The 26,395-nt window shown below is 33.5% G+C and overlaps 1 protein-coding gene across 1 annotated transcript in view; it reads right to left on the minus strand.

The window, feature by feature from the left end:
• The window catches only part of LOC118745995 (ecdysone-induced protein 78C-like), a 242,933-nt gene that overhangs the window by 7,348 nt on the left and 209,190 nt on the right, over window positions 1-26,395 (minus strand). The gene's annotated exons all lie outside the window — the stretch shown is intronic.

Below are 26,395 nucleotides of genomic sequence, written 5' to 3' on the forward strand. Positions count from 1 at the left end.
TTTTACAATAAATGCATATGTTTTTGCATATTGTTTTTTTTTTTTGATTTACTACCATTTAAATTTAGAGCGAAATCTCTTGACAAAAAAAAATACCTTTACTTTTTCCCCAAATATTTATGTGAATAACTCCTTGGATACTCAAGAAATTTTAAGGCACTATCATCTACCTCTGTTAGATTTCAATTAGTGGAGTACTGTAGGAGAGAGCTGTCTAATACAAAATTATCCGAATATGGGTCCCGGGACATAGGGACATTTACGGAAACGGGGCAGCGGACGAACTAGCAATGTGCGGTACCGCACTGAATGTGTCCCACGCAAAAATTACCGAAATTTATCACTTGAAGACCAAGCAGAGGTGTCCTACGACCCACTTAAAACCAAAGCTTTCTTAGGAATTAGCAAAGAAGATACCTACAAACTTACTGCAGTGTACACAGGGTACTGGCCCGTTGGGGTACAACAACAGGTTCTGTCGCAATTGCAATGGTCCTGACTCTTCTGTGCGAGTGTCCAGCCCTCGAAAGGATGAGGCTTAAGACACTCGGCAAGCCATTCCTGCAGAATGTTTTAGAGTGCAGCTGCCTCTCTCTGTATGACGTACCGAAATTCCTCAAATCCGCCAAATGACTATAGGTTGTACGAGTTGTGGAATCAAAATGGCAAACTTGCTAATTACTTGTCACCAAGTCACCAGTGACAATCCACTTAAATCAACCAATCATTCAACTGAACCACTATTAAACTATCAATGTTTCTATTTACACAAGATTGTAACTGTCTGCTTGATTATAAACTAATTTTATACATAATATGCTTTGTATTTTGAAGTAAATTGTTTTCGCTATTTTCTTGTTAAAGTCATGTGTTATTTATATTAGGAAAATATTTTTAATTGCATATTTTATTTGTTTATAGCGCATATTTTCGATTTTTTAGTGCATCAGATTCCGAGCCCTAATAATAATTATACTAAATGAAGCGATAATGAAATGATGAAATGTATGTATGCATGTATGTACCTATAATGTAGTCGATACATAAATATAACGATAAATATAATGTAAAATACATATTTGATAAATATTAGTATCGATATCGTTCAGGAATTCAGGTAAAAGTGCGAAAGAAGATCTCTTGTTGAAACGTTAGCAAAATACCTAGTTCCTTCCCGAGGAAAAATATGATAGATCTTACTGTCAATGTAACTATCTATTTGATCACCGATATTTTTGTTGATATCGTTAATCCATTGCTGTAAACAAGTTTATGCATATCACTAATGGTATTATCGATATACAAATTTATCGATATCGTTTTCGATGTCTATATTTATCGATATATTAGTACACGTAATAAGTGATAGATATATCAATATCGTTAGCGTCATCGATTTTCGACCTACAAATACTTCCAAAAAGTGTTAAGAACATAGTCTCAATTACATTGAAATATTGGCAGAGTGATCTTTATGATTAATTTAAATAATAGTGATTGTATACTTGTTGATACCTAGAATAAACACTCCTCTGATTAGTATACTTGTACACACGTCTAAGTATTATTTCAACAATAGCATCCGATATCGTTAATTTTTACGCAAAGTGTTAATGTTAGTTATAACATATAGCCCCTCACTGAAATCCCATCAAATTCTTTTCCATGTAATTTTTTATTATAACTAACCTTGTCCTCTTTTCTGTTCGCTATGTAATGCTTCATTGGTTTCGAAAATTAAAAAAAAAAATTGATTTTCCATTCGGCGCGCATGTGGTTTACGCATTAGTAAATATAGTAATCATGTTGGCTACTTATTCCAGATTAGCTAGCCTTGAAGTCGATGCGATTTATTGCAATTGCAGTTGTAAAATAATTCTGAATTGGAGTCTATGTTTGAAGTACATAAGTATATTAGCGTCTACGATCGACATTGCCGCCGAGCGTGCTCATATTTACACATACATACCTATTTTTGTATGTATGTATGTCAGTGGCGGATCCAGCGGGAGTGTTTTAATATGGCGCATATGTATCTATAATATGGCGTCTATGTATTATTTTTTTAACTGTTGAGTAATAAATTGTTAGGTTCCAAGGACTAAATCTAGCAAACAGATGGTCTTAATATTAATCCCTCTTCGGCAACCATTGTCCCTTTCAGCAGGAAGATAATTCTCAAGGAGATGAGGAGCTTAGCCTTGTATGGGATCGAGATCAATGTCGTCACAGAAATGAAGTATATGAAGTCTTACCTTAGACTCCAAACTCCTGTGGTGGACTGATATTGAGGCGGCCACCTCCGGGGCTACAAAGGAATTGATGGTGTGCAAACGTCTAGCGGGAAAATCCTAGGGATGCATGCCAAGGATCCAAAGGTGGCTGTAGATCATGATAGTACGATCAATAATAACCAATGTGGCAATGTGGCTTAGGTGTACAAGACTATTCTGGCAACGGTAAGGCAGTTTCAACGCTTGGCGTATGTTTGCATCAACTCCAGCCACTACATCTTATATTTCGCGAGAGAGGGCTTTGGCAAAAGTAAGGTCTTAACATCTAAGATGTGGGACAAGCTAGGCCCCAGATCCTACAAGCTTTGTTCACCAGAGACGATATGTTTAGAGGAGTAGTTTTCGAAAGAAGCTTTTAGGTTGATATATACAGCAAGGCGACCTGGAGTCCCTCTATTATGAAGGTGCACATCCAGATGAGTACAATGCACTAACGGATCAAATACCCCTGAGGGTATTGGAGCAGTCGTATATGGCAATAGATTGCAGCTTTCAGTGCCCTTGGAAACCTTCCTAATCATCTTCCAAGCAGATGTCTGTCCATTTAGCAAGTGCGAAGACATCAACCTTCGTAGGTATTCTTGAAATGAGAGGATCCTTATACAAAGCGATAGTTAGGCGGCACTCAGGGCTCTCTCATCCTTCGAGGTCAGTTCCTCATTGAAGTGTATTGAGAAGTTTAATGCCCTGGCTGAGAACACTGCTATCCAACTGATATGGGTACCAGGGCACATGGGAGTCGAAGGAAATGAGGAAGTTGATGCAAGTGCTTAGAAAGGAAAATACCAAACTGAGGGAACTGCATTGGCAAAACACTACGGGTTTACTAGGGGGAGTACAACCTAAAAGAATACGTTACTCGGAAATCTCCCCAAGGTGAGACTAGGAATTATTCTTCTTTTTTTTACCGGTCATTGCAGGATAATGGGACACTCGCACAATCTAGGGATCTGGTTCAGCGATCTATGTCGCTTTTGTGACTCCGCCAGAGACAAATATTACACCCTATCCTCGAGTGTGAGGCAGTTTCACGGAAAAGGGAGCTCTATGGTCAAGAGTTCTGCTTTGAAATTTATAGAGCCAAACAGGAGGATCAGTTGGTGTCAAAAGTGGCATTGTTAAATAAAATGCCTAAAGAGAAAGTTTTGGCAAAGTGTTTGTGCATTGAGGACTGTGAAACTCAAAACGGTATTGGCAAAGCGAGGTTTGTCCATGTCCGGTTAATGGAATGAAATGAATTAATAAAGACATCCACTTAATTTTTAAAATTGAGTTTTTTTTTTTTACTTTTACCAACTATAACTCACCGTATTGAAAGCTTGTTCATAACAATTCATAAACTTTCTGAGTTATAGCTGATCAAATTAAAAATTATAATACATTTTTTCAATAAAAAAATAATATTTTTCGAACCTTACCCCTAAAAATTTGTTTAAAATTTTGAAACTTTCGAGGATGTCTTTTTTTTTTGTACGTAGATATTTTAAGAACCACCTTAGCGAATACGTGGAGCTACGGAGATATCCACGAATGATGTAGAAGAGGTAGAATCCTCTTTGTAAGCCAAGTGTAGGCATTTGTGTATGTTAGTGGCTGTGGAGTATGGTGTCGCAGATTACATCGCAGAAGCATTTCATAACAGATTTCAACAGAGGTATCATCACCACTGAAAACACAACTAGGATTATACGTACGAGACACTTCGAGCACACTATAAATATGGACGAAAATGCCAAGTACTTTTAGAAAAAAAAATTAAAAATTGAAGCTGGCACTCTATGATACTAAAATTAAATTAGCTATAAAGCTCCATATCTAAAATTTTTATAAAAAAAAATATTAATTTCGGTTAAAACCTTTTTAACAGGGCTGTGCGATTATTCGATTACTCGAGCAAGTTGGTTAATCAATTATTCGGTTAATCAATTACTCGAGTAATCAAGATTTTGATTACTCAAAACAATGATTAATCGAGTTACTTGAAATATGATTACTCAAAAAAATAAATTTGCTCGTTAAAAGAGTTTACTTTGGAAAATGCTTATTTTCTTTTTACATTCTGTATATGAAAAAAATTTTCGTTTTAATTTTTGAAAACAGAAACGTTGTTCTCAAAGTATCAAGGAACTTTAACTACTTTATACATATGTAAAGAGTTGAAATGTTGATTACTCATTTTACTCGAAATGTTGATTAATCATAAAGCAAATTACTCAAATATTTTTGTTTTTGGTTAATCAAAAATCATGATTACTCGAGTAACTGAACTTTTGAGTAATCATAATTTCCAATTAATCGAATAATTGAGTTATTTACTTTATGATTAATTAAAATTTTGAGTAATCAATTAATCGCACAGCCCTACTTTTTATACGTTTTACTATGTAACATTTATTTACAGGCACAGGAGAATCGATTGTCTTGTAAATCGCTACTTTCTCTGCACTTTGCACTCAACAATTAAATATAAAAAAAAGGAAGTAAAAAATCTGGCTGAAGAGATATCTTTTAAGCCTGATTCGATTTCATTTAAAAAAAGTTATCAAATCGGTTGAAAAATAAAGGCCCTGGATTATTTTGAGCAGTAAATTCTAGTTTTGGACCACTGTGCAGCGCACCTAAGTAGACCAAAAACCGAATAGCAGCCTAGACAAGAAAAATTATGGCAATCATTTGCTGTGAAATGTTTCATTTGCAGAAAATCAGGCCTTTTTGTACGCGATTGCTAGTCTGATTCCAACAGGCACAACACTTCAGCTGAAGAAGTTAAGTATAGCTCAGATAATCTAGAACCACACTCTAAAGAGTGCATGTAAAACTACTACTGAAAAGTGTGTATTTTTTAACCAGAATCTGTGTGAATATACGCACGAGATGTTCAAGATTTGATTTTGAACATGAACTGTTTAATTAATAAATTTTGAAAGTAAAAATACATTTTCTACTAATAATAAACATTAACAGCCGCACTCAGAAACGTTCCTTAAATTAGCTCTAACGGGCACTTAACTAATGATCGTTAAATTTGTTAATTAATGTTTCCTCTCAGAGTTAAAAATTATGAAATAAAAAATTTAAGTATGGCCCCAGTTGCGGCCCTTCATTTTTGTGGCATCACTCACTTTTTTCGTTCAGTTTGAAATAAAATATAAAAATATGTATTTATATCATTTTGCGCGCGCTGCCTCAACAGTCGCAATAGCTGAGTGAACAGAGCACTGGCGTGCCATTCGAGAGATGCGAGTTCGAGTCCTAAGGCAGGAAAATTTTCTTTTTCCTTTTTTATTTTTTTATTTTTTTTGTAAATTTTTTTTTAAACTATCTTTATTGAATTTTTTTGCTTTTTTGATATAATTTTCTTTTGATTTAGAGATTATATTGCTTTAAAAAGGAAACAAATTTTTTGCTAAAAGACAAACAAGACCAATAACAGGCCAATTCTGGCATCTGTCTTTCAACTCACCTCAGTCTTTCGAGAAACAAAAGTCTTTAGACTTCGGCAATTATCTTGAAAGCCCTTTTCTGTATTTCGAATAACTAATTGACAGATGTGCAAATAGTGTTATTATATTTATCGCTTATCAATAAGTTTTCTAAAAACTAAACGAAATGAAAAAAACAGGAAAAAATAAAAATTTGAGAAACTGAAAGTAAAAGAAAAAAGATGAATCAAAAAAGTTGTCAAACGTTAAATAAAATAAAAAATATGAATTTTCTAAGCAATAAAACTTAAAAAAAAATGTATTAAAAAAAATTCGTTGCCGAGGATTCAACTCGGATCTCTTGTATGCTCACTGGGCCATTGCTTGTTACAGCAACGTTATCGAAATTAAAATTTATTGAAAACAAACAAAGAATTTCAAAATCATTCGTTAAAAAGTTAAGTAAAGGTTATTGTTTACTTAACTTTAATATTCATTAAATGCCGTTAACGAATCATTAACTGACTCTGAGAGGTAATTTTTTCAAATCGTTACTGAGGGCCACCTTAAGTAATCATTAAACGACTCTGAGTGCGGCTGTAAAACATTAAATGCTCATATTTACTCAATTTTAAACATTTAATGTGTAATTTTGCTGTACGCGGTGTGTAAATTTGCATACATTGGGAAAGGAAACTGGTTACCTCTCTTAATATACGTGAATTTAAAATAAAATTTTTTAGAGTGTAGCAGCCAAGCCAATTTTTAATGAAATACTTAAGTTGTTCAGCTCTCAATGCCATTGCTGAAAGAATTTTTAATACATACTCGCACAAATAAAAAAAAAAAAAACACGCGTGCAAAGGCAACCGTTAGCTAATATAAACTAAAACATTTCTCATGTGCTGACAATTTTTTATTTCTAGTTATAAATTATTAGTAGTATTTTGGGTCGCGATTTTTAAATGTATCACATGTATATTCATTTATATAGTATATGCTAATAGATATATATGTATGTATGTATCATACACCCACTAATAAACACAAATATTTAAATGATTAAAAGTAAAACATAAGTGCGAATTAACAAAATTTGTTGCGCTATATTTATGTGCACAACACACTTAAAACATACGCAGACACATTAGGGTGTCGCTGGAATTATGCAATTGATTATATCTGAAGACTTCGGCCAAAATATGTCGGAAAAATCTTAAGATTTACGCAAGCTGGGCCCATGTGAAAAAACCCCCAGCTTTTTTAGAAATTATATTAGTTTTTAAACTTTTTTCACAAACATCACTTTAGATGATAGAAGAGTTTTTAACATTTTATCAACCGAATCTAAATAATGGGATTTTTGCAGATATTTTCAAATCGGTCCAGCGCACATAAATCTTACTATTTTTTCCAAAATATTTGGCGGAGATCTTAAAATATAGTAAATTGTATAATTTCGATGGAAAAACAGTGCCGATCTTGTTTTTTTTTTGTATGAAGAGTGATGCACCCTTATGTACAAACAAACGTTTGTTATGTACAAAATGTGCGCGAATTTATTGTTGCTATTATTCCCCTTTAGATTTCATGAGTCAAGTGTATTCATTCATCGTTTTTTTTTTATGTTGCTCAAGTGCTCGTTGCTGGGGACCACCCCTACAAGACATTGCTGAGCACTTTAGGCAAAAATTCTCACACATTTACACTTTTGTTTTTGTAGTACGGCATAAATGAGTAGTTTGACTATTAGTACTGAGGACTTTCTGATGACAACATTGAGGGGAAAGTACTCAATTTTTTCCCATGGCCTGAACGAAAATGAGGACTTTGATAAGCACTTTTGTGATTAGGGATAATGATAATATGAGTACTCATATGATACTCAGCTGTCTTGTAGGGACATACAATTGATACATATATACATATGTATTGGAAGAAGATGATAAATCGGACACAAGTTGCTTTTTGTCTTCATCAAGTGGATTTTGTTGTCAAATAAGAATGTATGCAGGTTTTTTTCTTTTCAAGCAGTTGTAGTATGTATATGTATAATACATTGCTTTTGTTACACTACTTATTCTTTAGTTGTTCTTTGCATTTTATTGCTGCCTGTTGCTTTCATGTTATTGTGGATTGTCAACGCTGACACTTTTATTTGTTATAATTAAATTTCTTCATAGTTCAATACACTTAGCTAAAATGCCAGCAACAATGTCCACAAGTCCACTGTCGGTGGCGAGTGGCATGAAGCGTTGAGAAATATTTAGCCAAGTCTAAAGCAGCAATTTTTAAAGTAGTTCATTTGCATTCACATTGGTACGTACATACATACAAATGTATGAGTATGTGCGTGTACTTTTATACGCAGCTAAAAATATTTATTGCATTAATTCACTTATAACTTTCAATTTTATGATTACACGTTGCCACAAAATTTGATCGAGTTTGATCTCGAAAACCGGACCGACCTTATCTAATAGATTTTTTGATGCTGATTCATTTTCATAATTTGACGTGCTACGTCAAATTATTGAGAAAAAACTGTTGAAATGACAAAAATGGTTAATTTAAAAAAATTTTAAATAAAAAAAAATCACGTTTTTTCTTTGGGAAAATTGCGCCCAAATAAAATTCTGTTCTATATGTGAAATTGACCATTTTTGACATTTCAAAAGTTTTTATAAACGGATGTGAAATCAGCGTTAAAAAATCTAAAAGACGAGATTGTTGTCGTCAAGATCTCTCGATTGACAGGCCGCTTCTCACCACAGTCTTTCAAAAGGCAATTGTCAATTCTAGCAACTATCTTGAAAGCACTGTACTGCCTTGCGAAAGGCTTATTGAAAGATCTGTTAATGAGAATGTCTTAGCATTATTCTGTTTATCTTTTAGCAATACGTTTTCTAAAAATGAAGTTAAGTAATAAAATATATATATTTCTTTAACAATAAAAACTAAAAATTAAAGGAACATAAAACAAAACATTAATGTTTAAAACAAAGAACAAATAAACCAAGCAAGTTTCAAAAAATTAAATGAAAATAAAGAAACAAAATTAAAAAAAAAACAAATGTGAAAGTTCAAAAAAAGTATATATATATAAATAAAATAAGTTTCTAAAAGATCAATGAAATAAAAAAAAATCTCTGTTTAAAACAATAACAATTAAATATTACATGAAAATTAAATAAAAAACATTAACGCTTAAAGAAATAAACAAGGTTTCTAAAAATTGCATCGAACTAATAAAAAGTAAAAAAAAAAACAAAGCCTGTAAATTAAAACAAATTAAATTATAAAAATAAAATAAGTTTCTAAAAACTAAGTTAAATAAAAACAAAAATAATTTTTTTCTTTTTGAAACAATAAAAACTTGAAATTAAAAGAAAACTAAATAAAAAAAAAATTATGAAAAAAGAACATTTCTAAATATTAAATGAAATTGAAAAAAAAATCTTTTTTAAAAATTAAATCTGAAAATTAAAAGAAAATTAAATACAAAACAAATGAATAAAATAAGTTTCAAAAGTTATATGCAATTATGAAAATATTTATTTTTTATTTTAAAACAATAAAACTTAAAAGTAAAATAAAATAAAATAAAAAAAGATAAATTAAAAAATACATCAAGTTTCGAAGAATTTAATGAAATTAAAATAATATATATTTTTCTTTATATTACAATAAAAACTAAAAATTAGGAGAAAATTTTAATAAAAAAGAAAAAATTAAGTTTAAGAAAATTACGAAAAATCCGCGGTCATTTGGAACTTTTGGAAGAAACTTGGAAAGACAGCTTTTTTGTAAGACTTTCATGCCAGATAAAAATATCTTTCAAACTATCTTGCCTACTGTCTTTCAATTGCCTTAAAAAAGACTTGCAACTTAAGAAGAGATAACATGATTTGTACATTTTGGCGGTCACAGAGTGGTGTTGTCTAGAAATTACTATCAAAAATGAGTTCAGCTCATTAAAAGCTTTCCAAACAACACCAATCTATAACTGTGAAAATGTGTAAATCTGTACAAATTTACAAATCGTGTGATCCCTCCTTAACTTGCCTCATACCTGACTTTGGTTCAATTAAAAGATTGTCATGGCGTATGAGTAATGGGCTCACTATTGTGAGTTTAAAGGATGTGAGCGGCTGCCCAACTCTCTGCCAGATAATTCGATTAAATCAATTACGCGCGCACTTCCAAACATAAAATGTAAAAATTTAATACGTATATTTTGTTTTCCAATGCATAATTATATGTATCCGTAATAATATACCAACCCACTTAAATACGCACCAACGTTTTGGTGACAAAATGATTAAGAGCCACACATGTTCAGCTGCCAATTTCTATCTAATTAGTTCTCTATTTGGCCGGCTGACAGCAGAAATAATGACCAGTCAAAAATAAATAATATCTAAATAAAATAAATAAAAAAAGGGAAAGACTAACCAGCTAATATCTCGTGAAAATGTTTGCACGCCGTCGACGGTAATCAACTCACGAGCAGAGGTAATCAGGCACATCAACGGCAGCTAAGAAAGTAACGAATTTCCCCTACTCGCTTTCAAGTGTCTGCCACTTTGAGGGCATCAGCGAGATGACAAAAGAGCGATGACAGACAATTTGCAGCGGCCGCCCTCGCCGTCCCAATAATACAGACAACTACATATTTACAGTGTGTTATTGGCTATTAAGTGGTCAGATATATGTATATACGGGTCTGTGACATTTACAAATTTAATATGCTATATATATATAGCATGTATGTATGTATGTACATACACACATATGTACGAATCGTTTGGCGACGACTTTGAGTTACAAATTCGAAAATGAACAGTGAATGATGAGTTCATTAGCCTGATGTTGACGTATTGCAATGCTGCGAAGGACTTTGTAGTGCACGAAAAATTTTGCTTTTGCACATTTAAGAAAATTACACAAATTTCTATTCTATTGCATTTTTGCACATTTCAAATTTTCAATTTTTGTTTTTTTTTTCTTTTTGTGTTTTGTGTTTCTTTCTTTTTGTGTTTTGTTTTTCTTTTAATGCTATTTTCAGTTTATGTTCATTCTTATTCACTTGCAATGATTTGCATGACTTGCCACCAATATTGTTGTCGTTGCTGTTGTTGTACATTAAAATTTATGTGCTGCAACTTCGAAGACGTGGGCTAGCATGACGTGGCATGGTATGGCACGACATATGTAGCATTGCGTAGCGCTACATGCCGCAAATTTGCAGCTTTACGGTATGCGCGCGTAAATTGTGCATTGGCCGAATTCACATATTTTGACTAGCTTCTATATGTGTAACAAATTGTGTTTAAGTAGGTTCGGTATTAGTGAAAATTTTCAATAAAAAATTAATTAAAATAATTTAATTACCAAAGCATGTATTCTAAGGTGACAAATATATTAAATGGTAGAATTGAGACTGTACCGTTAAAATAAAAATAAAATAAAGTAAAAAATAATATAACAAAATTAAGTAAAATAAAATAAAATAATCCTAAATAGAGCAAATAAACACTAATAAAAAAAGAAGGTACGAGTATAATAATAATAATAATAGATTGGCGTTTACACATATGTTAGTGTTTGGCCGCACTTTTCCTCCGATTTGTGGCGTGCGCCTTAATGTTGTCACACAAAGGAAGGGACCAACAGTTTTACGCCGATTCCGAACGGCGATTATATTTTTATGAGAAGCTGTTTTTCATGGCAGAAATACACTCGGAGGTTTGCCATTGACCAGGGCTTGAACCCAGACCCTGCGGAGTACGAGTATAATTAAACTAAATTAAGCTGAATTAAAGTTAACTCACTTAAATTACAATAATTCCGAAAGGCGAAGTGGGTTTCATGGAATACACTTTATCGATAAAAGTTGAAAATATCGTGCCCTATTAAAAACTCATTTTACTGGAATCCTGATTTTGATTGCCTAAATATTTTAAATGATTTTTTAAATAAAAACAAAAAAAATGGGCACGCAAGAGATTACACAGTAGGGTTGGCAACCGTACTATAATATATAGTATTGAACTATTATTTGGGTCTGCGTACTATATACTGTTGGAAAAAATATAGTATGCAAAAATGCCATATTTCTTCAGTTTTAAATATAAATATATTTCAGTCATTTGTAAGAAAGAAATGTTTTAAAATGGATGACATTCATACTGAAATTTCAATATTAAAATAAATATACTCTTAAACAAAGGGTCCACAGATCAAAAATGGCAACATTTTTAAAAATACTTAGAAATATTTACCAAATTTTCTTAAAATTATTTCGCTTATGCTCTCTATTCTTGCAACTTCGGCATTCACAGAAAGAGTTTTTTCTACTAAGATTTTGAAATGGTGAGATGAAAGAAATAAAGCGAATATCTCACTAATAAAAAATTAACTTTTGATTTATATTAATTTAAATATTGATAGCGATAAAGCATATGATACTTTCAAAGAAATATATTTTTTTTATAGAGGAAATGCATAAGAAAGAAAAAAGATGTACACTTAAAAAGCATTTTTACTTTTTCTTAAAAAAATACTATATATATTTGAAGTGTACTAAATTTTTTCAGATTTTTTTTAAAAAGTACTATAAATTTCTTAGAAAATGTTGGCAACCCTAATTACACACTATGATTGGTGGCAAAAAAAATTTAAATCAACGGAAATTTTTAGCTGTACATTATTGGTTATACTAAAATTCAATGAGCTATAAAACTGTATACCCAAAAATTTGTTGAATTTTTCCAAATGTGGTACATAGCTTGAATCCTTGATTTTTATGTTCTTGGCTGAAGCGGAAACAATATTCTTATACAAAAAATTAACAAAAAAATTTTTAATTGAAAAACATTGTGAATGTAAAGAAAATCACCAAGCGGTTTTTTGAGTCATCGTATTTGTTTATAATAATAACTCCAATTGAAGTTTTTCAAATGTTTGGTTGAAGGAAACCGAGAAGATGTCAACTTTAACTTTAATTTAATAAAAATAAAACAAAACTATAGTTGATTAGTCCAGTGAGAGCGGACCTGTATGTTTGCATGTATGTATTTATAGAAAAAAATATTTATTGGTTCCAAAAAGGTGGGTAGGAACTGTGGCCAATGGTAAAGTTCTTTTACCACCTCTGCATGATTTTAAGTCAAGCAAGAAACACCGGAAGAAGTGTCTGGAGTGTGCATTAGACTAGGCCGAGCATACCCCGAACTGCCATCAAATTATAACTTAAGAAAGTTTTATTACATGGTAGTTGAGAAGTGCATGTGCAAACATTTGATAAATTTAATGAAGGAAATTTTTGCACATGCAGCAGTACATAAGATGCATTTAGGCGCTCGGTGTCAGCAGTCGCGCCTAAACAATAATTTTATTTAAAATAACTAAACAAGTTATTGGTAGATATTTTCCAGATGGTAGATTTTTTTCAAGTGAATGGTAAGTTTTTTTTTGTTCGTCAGTGGTAACCCTGCCCAGGACGGTATGCCCAAGTGTGCCACCATTTGAGGGCGATCACCTAATATAACTTTACTCTCACTAGCATCGCTCTAGCTCAAATATATATACGTACATATGTATGTAGCATTTGTGACCTCAATATGAAATTTAAGAAATGAAGATGAACTCACTTGCAATGATAGCTAAATTATTTTCTAAACCTCAACAAATTTATGAAAGTTTAACGAAGTATTTGCTCTATAAATCAATATTACTTAAATACATACTAAGTGCTTTCTTAAACATCACGGATGCACAAAGCAACTACCTGATTTACCATTTCAAATGCATACCAAAGTGGCGGTAGTAGCAGAAAGTGACCAGTAAGCGGCTATTTAAAATGTTGTGCTAAATGTGGAGAAGTTGTAAAAATAACGCAGCCAAGAGAAAAAACTGGAAATGACTTATTCACGAATATGTACTCGCATAGATAACTCAAATGTTGCACGCATGCAGACGTTGCGACGCGCCAAAGATAAACAACTTGCAGCTGCCGTGCATGCGGACAAATATACATACATATGTACCTGTATTTATATATATAAATTGTGTGTGTGTACATATTTAGTTATCACGCAAAGCTTTGCAGCTCTGTTACCCAGCATCTCTTTCACTTGTGCCCATTTCATGGCGCGTTTGTGGGCCAACACAAAATACATCTATACAAGCAAACGTATTTATGTAAGTACACATGCTGGTAATCTATGCAATCTGCTTTGTATACAAATACCTAGTAACTTGCTTCCAAACAACTCCACAATGAAGCGAAACTACTGCTGCCACAACAACGAACTCAGCCAGCAGCGAGCAACTAACTAACAATTGTTGCCAACTCCCAGCCAGGCAACAAAGTGCAAAGTGGGCGCAGAAAAATTTCTGGTGAAAAAGTTTGTGGTGCAGAGCAGAGAAATGGATGAAGCTACAGATACTACATACATATGTATAATAACCCTGTAGGAAAATCAATTTAATATGGCACGACAGCTTCGTTCTCGTTTAAATGCACTTTCGTTCTGAACTTCACAGATGATTTTTCATAGTTTATGGACAAAGAAAAATTTACTTTTTATTATAATTTTAATATGTTGCGCCATAACGAAATTGAACTCAGAACCTACTAAAACAATAGCAAACACCTCTGCGCGCATCCGAAGTGTAGCTGCGTTGCCAATTCGCCAGAAGTTGCAAGTTTGTGCCAAAATTTAGCAGCAAGCGTTTCCGTAATCGTTTCTACGGTAAATGAGAGAACAAATAAGAGAGTTGGTTAGGTTAGGTTAGGAGGGTATATTCCATACTTTCACTCGGAGACAGAATTGCCCATTGTGAGTGCCTTCTCTAAGCAAGTGTCAGGAGGTAAGTAATTTCAGGTCATTATTCTCCTGAACCAATTACTATCCCTAATGAAGCCGAGGAGATCCAAAAGTTGCACCTCCGCTATCGTGCCCACAGTGTTGAAGAACCCAAGTGCTTGAGGCGCTTCGACTGTAGGCCTGGAACATCAACAAAAAAGTGGTCAATTGGCTTTCCTCACTACGGCAGCTTCTGCAAAGATTAATTCTTTTTATTCCCCATTGTGGTGTTATAGCACAGTATCCTGTAATGACGCCGGTAAGGACTTTTACTGCAGATCTATGTATTTAGTTTCTGTCTTTTTCCTACTAAGCCGCGCCCATAATAATAATGTGGTCTCACATGAATGTCTTTCCGTTTATTCCATAAGTGATTATTCGCGCCACGGTGTATTCATCAATTTTCCTAACGTGATCACAAAACGGTGGTAGTATGGAGCTATCTGCTTCTTTTATTGGCATCCCTGCGGGGACCCAGCATAGAGTGACGTTGCTACGGCTCAGTGACGCCAGCGTAGTGCGACATTTCCATACACTTCCCGATTGCACTATTTTAGCTCCTATTGCCTTCAGTGCTGATTGAGTTTCGACAAGGATAGTGGCTTTATATTATGGAACTCTGCTTGAAAGACACTGCAATCGTTCGGTAAACGAAAGGACCAGATGATCTGCAGGTCCCTCGAGTAGAGACCGGCTCAGGTTTATTGTTCCATCTTTGAACCATCAGCCGTAATGAATCAGTGCTGGCTTCTATGTCAGCTTGTTCCATTGGGTTGGCCACAAGAGTTCCGTTTTCCTGCATGCTCGAAATTGGTTGCCTTCCACGTATTGGTCTCTCTGAGCCTTTGCGCCCGCATCATAGAGGAATATATGCAGCGGTTGCAGGTGAAATATCGTGCTAAGCCCTTTCTGAGGTGCTCCTGATTTGCCGAGGCATGCGAGTCTCGCACTTTTCGCTGTTATTTCCTTTGTCTAGAGTTCTCCATCATAATGAGCAAGTAAACGAGGTTATCTCTTTGCAAAAAGTTGCAAAATTTTACCCGAAAGAATTTCCCTATAGCCAATTCAAATTGAAAGCTGAGTACATATGTATGTATAAATACTTTCAAATGAGTTTGTTTTAAAGAACTTCAAAAGCAGTGGCCAAGATGCTGCAATCGGTTCAAAGCAATTTATTTCCAACTATTTACCTTTACAATTGGTTAATTTTTAAAACTACATACATACATACATATCTGCTTTGTTCCGACAGGGAAGTAAGTGGTTGAGTTGTTGCTGCCGGTGGCCATACGCTTTTCACTAGTTAAATACCGGCACAGATATAAGAAAAAATATGTGGAGTAAATATTCAGCACAGCAGCAGGGATAGTTGTTGCAATTGCCACTATATACATACATACATATTTATAAGAAAAGTAGTAAAAACAATGTACATTTGTAATTGGTTGAAGTTGCTAAGCTCGTCGAGTGATGCATGTGTAGCGTTTTTGTTGCTATCACATGCACATTGTTGATGTAAAAGTTCTTGTATATGAAGGGAATTGTGTTTTTTACTGCATTCTGTTTTGTACTGCAATAATTTTCTAGCGCTTTTCTAGGCAGCTGTGGTTATAACTTATTTCCGTAAATTTTGTGCAAGGATTTTACGCTATCGGTACTGTCCTTAGGAGGCATCTCCATACCGAAATATGTATATACGTATGTACATATGTATGTGTATGGATTGTGGAAAAGTGGTTGGGGGTGGACGAGAAAAACTAAAAACTTAAGTCGTAATGTAAAAGTAATTCAGAAAAATTTGTTAACTTTTATTGAAGGAATGCTTTTCGAGTGTGCTACCGCAATTCGAAATTATATTGAGGCGTAGTATTATTACTATTCTTGTGCTTACATGTACCTGACCAGTGCTGCCAAGTGTTCGATATGCAAAAACGTCCAATTTAGTCTGATAAAACGTCACTTTTCGAATAAATACACACATCAAGCATTTTATTAGGCTTTTAGTATATGTATACTGGTACATACAGTCAGTGTCAAGAGTGATTATACACCTTGTTCTAATGCATATAATATTTATAATTATTTTCTTGAAATATTTTTTTCATTCATTAATTAAAAGATAGTTAATTTTATTATGTCATACCCATGAAAATTTCAAACCTTTTAATCAGAAGCAAAATAGATTTTGATCATGCCTTATATGAAAAAAATGCGCAACACCTTCCACAAAAAAATCTAAAAATTCAACGTTAATTTTTAGCGACTTCAAACTTGCACCTTGTTGCACTAAAATTTAATGGGCTACCAAACTGCATACTCGAAAATTGTCTAAAAATTTTGAAAAAAAAGTTTGAAATTTTGATCAAAATTTGTTTGAAGGCCCGATAATTCTATCAATTGTGTACTAGGAAGACATACCACCCACCGGTCATAAAGAAAAAATACTGGTCTTACTTCCGGTTCTTATGTATGAAAACGACCGGCAACTTTAACATCAGACTGTCATTGATTATGAAGCTCTACGACGCACAGTGGTCCAATCTGCTCTATTAGGGTAATTTAATTATTATATTAAGAACTAAGATATATATCGGGATGAAATTTTGCAAAAATTATGTCTGAATGACTAACAACTTCTGCTCATAAAATGTGCAAGATCGAATAGCGACCACGCCTACCAACCATATAATTGAAAAATCGTTAAATTTTTCGTCAATTTCTGGTACATTTTTTAAGCACTTGCGCACGGTTATAGATACCTGTATACCTAAAACTTTTTTAACTATTTGGGATGAATTAAAAATAGAAAGTCCGTTATGTATATACTGTATTGACGCCGGATCCGAATCACCCACCTAATATATGTATAAAATAAAAAAAAAAACTGCTAAAAAGTCAGATCAAGCTTAGCAACTTTTAGGGCCGTTTCCTCATCTAACCTTTAGATTACCGGCCACTTTATCGTCTCGATATACGAGTTTTCGTTTTCTCATCAGCGCATTAATTTCTCGAATCGATAAATTGTTGCTCATCCGATGCAACCTCTAAAAATGTGTACCCAACTTTAAATTTTGGTTCGGTTTTGGTTCATGAGTCAGATATATTAGATATTTCAACCAAGGTTTCGGTTTTTGGTAACACTTGCTCTTGCTCTATATTTGCTTATGTTGCATTGTCAACCTTGAAATTATATCACGAAAGTAGTGAAGTTTCACTCTCGGAAATGTAGTGAAGTTTCACTCTACGGAATAACAAATTTATTTTTACCGGTAAGATAAGAAAACCAAAACACTTTAAAGTGAGGAACAATTTATCTGCCCTGTTAGTAAAGGCAACTTCACTGCTTACATTAGAAAGTGGCCCTCAGTAAGTAAACGATACTGATGCTTTGATAAATTTGTGTCGAATACACCGGCACACAAAAAAAATTAGTGTGATGTGCATTTGACCGGACCTACCTATGGTTATGTATTTCGAGCCGCAGAATTCGAATTTGATGTCAGTTTGGCCAATATACCTCCTAGATTTCGAGAAAACTTAAAAAAAAACCGTAAGAATAGTGAAAATCGGCAACAAAAACCGGTTTTTTGAAGTTTTATCGAAATCTTGGAGGTATATTGGCCAAACTGAATTCAAATTCGGATTCTGCGGGTCGAGATACATAACCATAGGTAGGTCCGGTAAAATGCACATCATACTAGATTTTTTTTGTGTGCCGGTGTTATTAGTGCGAGAGCTTCTTCAGGCGAAATTCCCTTAGGACTCTTCTTTGCCAATATGCCTTCTTAATAGCAGTACCTCTTTCTGGAGAAGCACTTAAAAGCTCATTAAGTAGCGTAGACGAAGATCTCATTTTTAGTTTAGTGGCCAAAACGAAATACATCTGGTTCGATAACTTTCGAAAGCTCATTAGCTTTCTTCATTTTAAATTTTTGGCGACAATCTTCAAAACTTTTAGCTGACCTACCAGCAGAAAATGTCGGCTTACCAAACTTAGAACACACAAATTGTGACAAGTCTATTTCAAATTCGAGTCAATCTTTATTTGCAGTAACAAACCGCTCTCTTTTTCGGAAATCTTTGAAATAACACAAACGGCAATAACGCAAAATTTGCTTTATTTCACTTTTAAATTGGAAATAATACCAAAATCTGAGTTTTGCTTTATTTCCAACAAAGGTTGGAAATGAAACAAATTTTGACTTATTTCCCATTGCTTATTTATACTATTTGTAAAAAAAACAGTTTACTGACAGAAGGAAAAAGAACTTTGTTTATTCCAAAAATACAATTAAACCAAGGCACATTGATCAGGTAATATCAGTATAGCAGCTGATTAGATTTTTTTCAAATTATTTGTTCTCGAAAATGTCAAATATTTTACATTCTAAATTGTTAAAATCTATTTGCATGTGAAACATTTTTCATACAAAACCAGCGATTAAATAGCAGCTTTTGGAAAGCTCGCCCAACTCAGCAGCACAACCGCTGATTACTGGGCCTGGCACAAGATGGTGGATCAATGCTTCGAGAAGCGAACCAATTTACTAAGAAAGAAAGTTGCAACAATTTTCATTTTTTCCATTTAAATTTTTTTACCTTTTTCGTATTTCGCATGGCACGCTTTGATGTAGAAGAAAACAATCAGAACAGTTTTTGGCACCTTCGATATCAGAAGCAACAACTAGGGTTCGAAATTTCAGACTTTGGTATCGATACTGAGTACTCATTCTGGCATCGAGCTCATGGTATCAATACTCTAAAAGTATCAGGGAAAAAGTATCGATACTATTCAGTATCGGACTCATTAAACTACGTTTTTTGGATACTAAAATTATTTTATTCTTCAATCGTATATCTAGTTATTTCCTGAAATTAAAAGAATAGACATTTAAAATATTTGATTTTTATTTCATTGCAGAACTTACTTTCACGTTAGAAGTAGTTTTAACGTAAAATGTACATACATATATATATATATATATATACTTTCAGGAATTTTTAATTTTATTAAGAATTTTTGTAAACTTTGTGGGTATGCATTTTTGTAGCCTATTCAATTTTAGTATAATAGCGTGCACGTTTGAATTAAAAGTCAACGGTAGTAGGTTACACGTATAGTTGAATAGGTTACAAAACAGCAAACCCAAAAAGTTTCTAAAAATTCTCCATTTTCATGAACTTTGCATAAAGTTTTATGGCCTTATTCATAAAAAATAAAAAAGATAAACTGAAAAATGTATGAAAATGTCATTTTATTAAGCTCTTTAAACCTACTTTATTTTTTATCAATAAGGCCATTAAACTTTAACTTATTTGGTTTATGTTATGCAACGAGATTTTAGTTTATTTTAAGTGATGGACAAAATTGAATGATAGTAATCCATATAAGCAAAGAAAATTGGGTTTCCAATAGAAGAAAAAATTCAAAATGTGTGTTTTTTAAAAAGTATTCGATACTACGAGTACTTTGCAAAGTATCGAGTAAAATCACCAAATAAGGTATCGAGTATTAAAGTACTCATTTTTATACCCTCAGTATCGATGCTTACTCATTATCGATAGTATCGTTCGAACCCTAGCAACAACAAAATACAGGCAAATGTTGTTTGCGCTCAAATGCTCTAAACCTGTTTGATAGGCCTTGAATTAAACAAAAAATGTGATATAATTCATATGAAGAACATAATATTCACAAAATATTTTTACTTATGAAAAGTCTAACAAAATATAGGAAAAGCATCGTCTTTAAAAACTGCTCCGCATATTGGACATAGCGCTTTTGTATGAATTTTTTCTGTATGCTTTTTAATACACGTTAAAAACATTGCTGGAAAACCTTAAAATGTTTGCATGGAACCATGTCGCAATAAACAGATGAAGTAATAAAACGGCTTTCTCGCTTTATTTTCTGACATTCGGCTGCCTTATAGTCACATTTTATAGGCAAATTTTCAAATAAAGCAGTGGCACCTGGTAAATTCCACTATGGGTGGGATGCAGCATGCAATAACACCATACACAATAATTCCCATTACTTGGACATTAAAAAGCAGTTTCAGAAGTGAACTAGTGTTATTTTATCATTTTTCCTTTTTCTAAACGGTTATAATGCCACCAGTACATAATTGCGAAAGGAAGGGAGGGGCGAGGGGCGCGAGCGCGACGTCGAACGCGGCGCGGGTCGGCGCGCGAACGCGGACCGCCGCGACGCCTGCCACTTTCAAAATTGTATACTTACAAATCCGTCCATTTAACTTGTTCATGTACTACTTTTTGTCAAATGTAATTGTTATGTTTAAGGTGTTCTTACACGATATGTATTTGCATCTGTAAATGTGACTTTTTCAATACATATGTAATTGCGTATGTCTGTCAAATTCACAGTCTTTCTTTAACTTTTTAAAAATACGATCTTTGAAAACGAAATAAGTAACCTTAGATGATTCTATCTGTGTGTCAGATGAAAATAGAAACATTTCTATTTCGTATGTACGTGCATATGCTTTGTACAGAAACAAATCTAATTTGCCTTTACATGATATGTTGGCATTTCCATATGTAAAAAGTGGCATGCACACATGCAAATACATATCGTGTAAGAACACCTTTAAGAGTTGGTCTTATTGCTCAACGAGAAATGAAATAAAGCAAATTTGTGTTATTTCACATTCAATTGGGAAATAACACAAATTTGCGTTATTGCCGTTTGTGTTATTTCACCCCCCCGATAATATCAGATGCATCTGAATTTCTGTCCGGAAACTCTGCATGTGAGAACGCTCTTTAGATCGTTTCTATAGATCACTTGTTTTTTGGTACCGCGCTTCTGTACATGATAAAGACATTTAGGTTGTTCACACTTTGCCTGGCTAACAGGTTATGTGGTTATATTTTTTATACAATAATTTTTAACAAGATAACCTGATGACCAGGCATTGTAATTGTTATATATAAATTGTGTAAAATTCTGCAAAAGAATTGATATAAATGAGATCTTTTCATTTCATTGCAGAAATATTTCTACTTAATTTGGCATTTTACAGATTTTCGCTACTTCATATTTGCATTATTTTTGTTTTTCCCATTTCGTTATCCCTTTGTTTCATAGTGTTGTAATTTTAATTTGCAACACTTGGATGCCTCCTCATTGTTTTTTTTTTCTTTTGTCCATTTGCTTGCATAGTGTGTGTCTTTCTTTTTTCTTTTCCCTCATTAATGAAACACCAAACAAGAAGATGAAGAAAAAGTAATGAAAAAACACAAAACAAAATAAATGCAATGAAATGAAATATTCGCGCAATCAATTGGGAACACTAGGTCAATGTCCATCGGCGGTTGATAACGGCAAGTCGTCACGAAAGATGTCATCGTCGCCATAGTAGTGGTAGTAGTAGTAGTATTATAGTTTCGCTTGGGACTCTCAACTGGTCATTCGAGTATGCAGAGCCAGTCTACTATTTAATTGTTGTCAACGTTCCACTTTTACATCGCAGCGCATTTACCATAAAATATTTTTTAGGGCACTAGTTAAGTGAATGGTTTTTGTTTTGTTTTTGTATGTCTCAAAGCTTCGCCAACCGATAACTGGTGGTAAGTGGTAGGCTATTAATTCAGAAAAGAGGGAAATACTGAACGATGCATTTTAAGTTGTTTGCATATTTTAGTTATGGGGTGAATGCAGTGAATATCTTAGGGACGCAAGGGCAATTGAGTTTTTACAATGTCACCAGTAACTAGTTATTCGGTTTAAAATGAAACTACTAGATATCTGTGGCTTTCAAATGTGGTAGAGAAGCCGCTAATAATGATCAAAGGAATTTTCTCCAAATTATGTCATACAAGTTTTGTAGAATGAACGGTATCGTTCAATTAGAGTTGCCTGATCGTTGAAGTAGCTTAATCATAGGAATTCATGGACTAAATGGGATCAAACCCATATTTTTACTTAAGTGGAGAAGGGGTCAAATATTTGCTCTGACAGGTATAAGATAGACTGCAGACAGGTGTCTATGCGGAAGAGCTTCGGCAGCATATTCTAAGCTCAAGTTCTGCGTATACATGAGACCTTTAGTATATGGATTTATTCCCATAGTTAAGTAGCATTTCTTCGCTTGAGCGTCTACTAAAACCAAGCTCTCTAAAGTAAATGAGCTTACATGGACATTCGTGTAATATGTTACCTTGAGTTTACTCCGCCAGCCCACATATTCCAACTCTTAAAAAAGTCGCATCTTGCCAAGGTGGTATTTAAGATACCTTGCTGTGCTCAGTAAGAGTCCCCCGGCCTTCAGATTCAGAAGTCGGTCTGAGACTCATCTAAAAGGAGTTAAAAATCTCTTGAATGACCCTTTCCGCTTTGACGTCGTGATTCGTCGTTGAGTATCCACTCACTTTCATACAAGCTCTTTTGTATTTGTATACTCAGGATCGGCCACATGAAGAGAGTGGTCCGCGTAGTCTCAGCTGAAACTGTTGCTTTCTAGCGAAGAGCCTAAATGTATGTTATAGCTTTTAACCACATTTCATGAAATGATTTAGTGAAATAAACAAACATTTAACGTAAGTAGTAAATATTGCATACAGACAAGACTGAAAAGTTGAAAATATTCAAATAAAAAAAAAAATCTCTAATATAAATACATATATGGACTTAGATGAAGAAAATAATTCTTCCTAGACCCATAGAATATATATCGATATAAACAATTTTTGAAATTTAAAATTACAAATTGTTTCTACTTTTTAGTCAAATTATAGAAACCTGGTATACATATTAAATAGTGTTTTATTTGATTTTTTTGTTTATCGAAACTATGGTAAAGTACTGATGGCATTTTTTGTTCCATATCCCCAAATCTATTAAGTTTTCTTTTAATAGCAGGGACCGTTAAATTCTGAGATTTATTTTCTTTCGTTCAACAACAATGTTTTTTTTTTTTATTTTTATTATATAAAAAAATAAATAATAATATTTTATTATATAAATAAATTTTGGAACGTTATTTATGATTTTTTTTCGGTCATTAAAACCATTATTCTCAAATTTAATTTTCTGGATCATAAAAGATTTAACTCGGTCATAAAACCGCAGTCTCCATCATAACAGTTAAAAATTACAAAAAAAAAACAAAAAAAAAACGATTATTTTTGAAAATTACAAAATAACGATTTTAATAAATAAATATAAAAACCCAAATCAAGCGATTACTCTTGATCAAGGAAATAACGACTTTGCAAGAACCTAAAAAAAAATTTTATATACAAATGTTATTTTCGGTCCTTGACTAATACATAAAAAGGCAAATACATCACTTTGGACAAATCGATAACGACAAGAAAACGGTATCGATAATAAAAATAATACATTTACAAATGTGTCGAAAGAACAGGCTATTACTTATAAATGCCTATTAAAATGTTTAAACGTTATTGCTCCACAGTTCCGCATATATTTTTGTCTCGATTTCCTTTGAAGATTGTATTCACCCACATAAAGAATTTTCCTTATGCCTAGTTCGTTAGAAAACCCATATTGCTTAGCTAACAAGATAGAAAACCACTAGCAGAAGGGAAAGAGCAATTATGGAAATTATGAAATGGGTAAGGCAAAGTGACCTACTTCTTGTAAGAGGTGGCCAACTTTGTTAATGGACATATACCAAAGCTTAAACACATACATGCATACAATCACACATACACATATAAATACCTTATGTTTGTTCTACTGCATGGCTGCTGATTAGAAAATAGGAACATGTGTCACACACCCCACTCTGTGCGGTCCATAAACAAAAATTGTGAAAGGCAGAGTTCAATACAATTGCTTATCGTTTAACCGCCTCGCCTCACCCTAAATAAAGTTACTGCCACTTGTGTTATTTTTACAAGCTGCTTTGCATCGTATGCAATGGCAATGTGTTTGTACGTACTTATGTATGTACCTAAGCTCCAATGCTTACCAAGTACCCACAATTGGCAAATCAATTTCCTTCCATTCGATATGCTGCGCTGAAGTAAGAAACTAAATTTGAAAAAAAAAAGAAATCCAAGCAAACTATTGGATTGGCACATTTCCATTTGTATTGAAAACAGGTCGATGATTATAATGCATCTGGTCGAGTTGAGTTGAAGTAGCCGAAAACTTTTGCAACATTCAGGCCAAAAATAAAAATGCAAAATACTTTTTTTTTTTGGTTATTTGTTAAGCCCTTTTCGCAAGCAAAGAAGTAGGTCATTTGGTAGCACTTAAGTATGAGTATATTTTCAAATGTTGGCCAACTAAGTGGATAAGCAAAAAAAAGCAAATATGTAACTGGAAAAAATTAATAAGGGGAAGAATGAAAGAATAAACTTTGCGGAGGATTTTACCCAAAGAAAGATATTGGTTACTAGATATGTAAATATATACATATGTATAAGTACATATATTGGACTTTAGTGGCAAAAAGAATATTATTTGCAAATATTTTTTTTTAATTTCTTGAAATGTCTTGCGATTGACAAAATGAGTAATTGTCGAAATACACGGAGCTAGTGATTGCTAGGTGGAAGTGAGGTTTTGTGCAACTTTTTCAAACGAGTACTATGAATTGTTACGACAGACGAGATGCCACATAGAACCTGGGACGAAGCAAGATTTCAGGCAGTGGGACGTGAAAGGCGAAGGACTTCCTAAGTTAAAATTATCACAAATGGCTGAAAAAAAAAATCACGAGGATCAGAAGGTATTTTTTTGGTCGATTATAAAGAAAATGATGTCAAGATTACGACGCTACACTTTTAGGAAACTAAAGGATGTCAATATGAAAAGTAAGACGAAAACAGATTCGAGCTGAACTTCCTTGGCTTGACAATGCACAACAACAGTTCGTAAGAGTCAAAAGCGTCCTTTTCCAATGACGACTATGGCAGAGAAGTTTTTTTTTGCTGCTCAACATTCCTCTTAGAGCAAGGACTGACAGCTGCCAATAAGATAAAAAATGCCACACGATTTTGCGTGTCACGGGTGTGGATAAGAAGAGAGTTCGTCACCCAGTATTTTGTCACAGGCAGGTATTTTGCCGAAGGCCGCCTAGGCAGAAAGAAGTTCTGTTCAAAAATACTTCCGCTTCTTTTCTTCGCAACACAGAAAGATAATTCTACTTTGTGAGGGTTATAATCCCTAAGCGCCGTAGGCCGTCTACACATTTTCTGGGTAAAACATTCGAAAATTTAGCCAACGCCGCCTAAAATAAATCAATGTGCCAAATCGAACTCGCCAAAGGCGGAAAATGGTCTATAGCGTAAAGGCTATGCGGCGTAATTGATTATACTGGGCCGTTCAGAGAAACGTATCCATCATTTTATATGTAACTATGAACATAAATTCGCCCGACGCTTTTATTAAAACATTGCCTGCGACCCGTCAACCTTAAACAGTGGCAGAGAATGTGTTCGACGACCTCGATTTGCTCTTTATATAGGCAGCTTCGACCAACCACCCAGGATTCAACCGCGACTGTACCCTACTGTATTATTCTAAAAACTCTTTATCCAACTTTATTTTTTATTTTAATTTCCAACATATACGAAATATTTGGAAAATTTGCATTTTGTAATGAGCTAAACAAAATAATTTTCTTTTTGATAGCATTTTCATCATTGAGACGCACTTGACAGCCGTTGACTGCTGTCCTAATTGAATTTTTTCATGGTGAAAAAAAATGACAATAAAGACAATTTTGCATAAAAAATGCAAAAAATTAAGGAGTTGCGCAAAAGCAATATAAAGAAAGCTAAATGCTTCTTCAATTTCATTGTCAAC

The sequence above is a fragment of the Rhagoletis pomonella genome, unplaced genomic scaffold (assembly GCF_013731165.1).
Source record: "Rhagoletis pomonella isolate Grant_MI unplaced genomic scaffold, Rhpom_1.0 Rhpom_scaffold_00010, whole genome shotgun sequence".
In the NCBI taxonomy this organism is placed as follows: Eukaryota; Metazoa; Arthropoda; class Insecta; order Diptera; family Tephritidae; genus Rhagoletis; species Rhagoletis pomonella.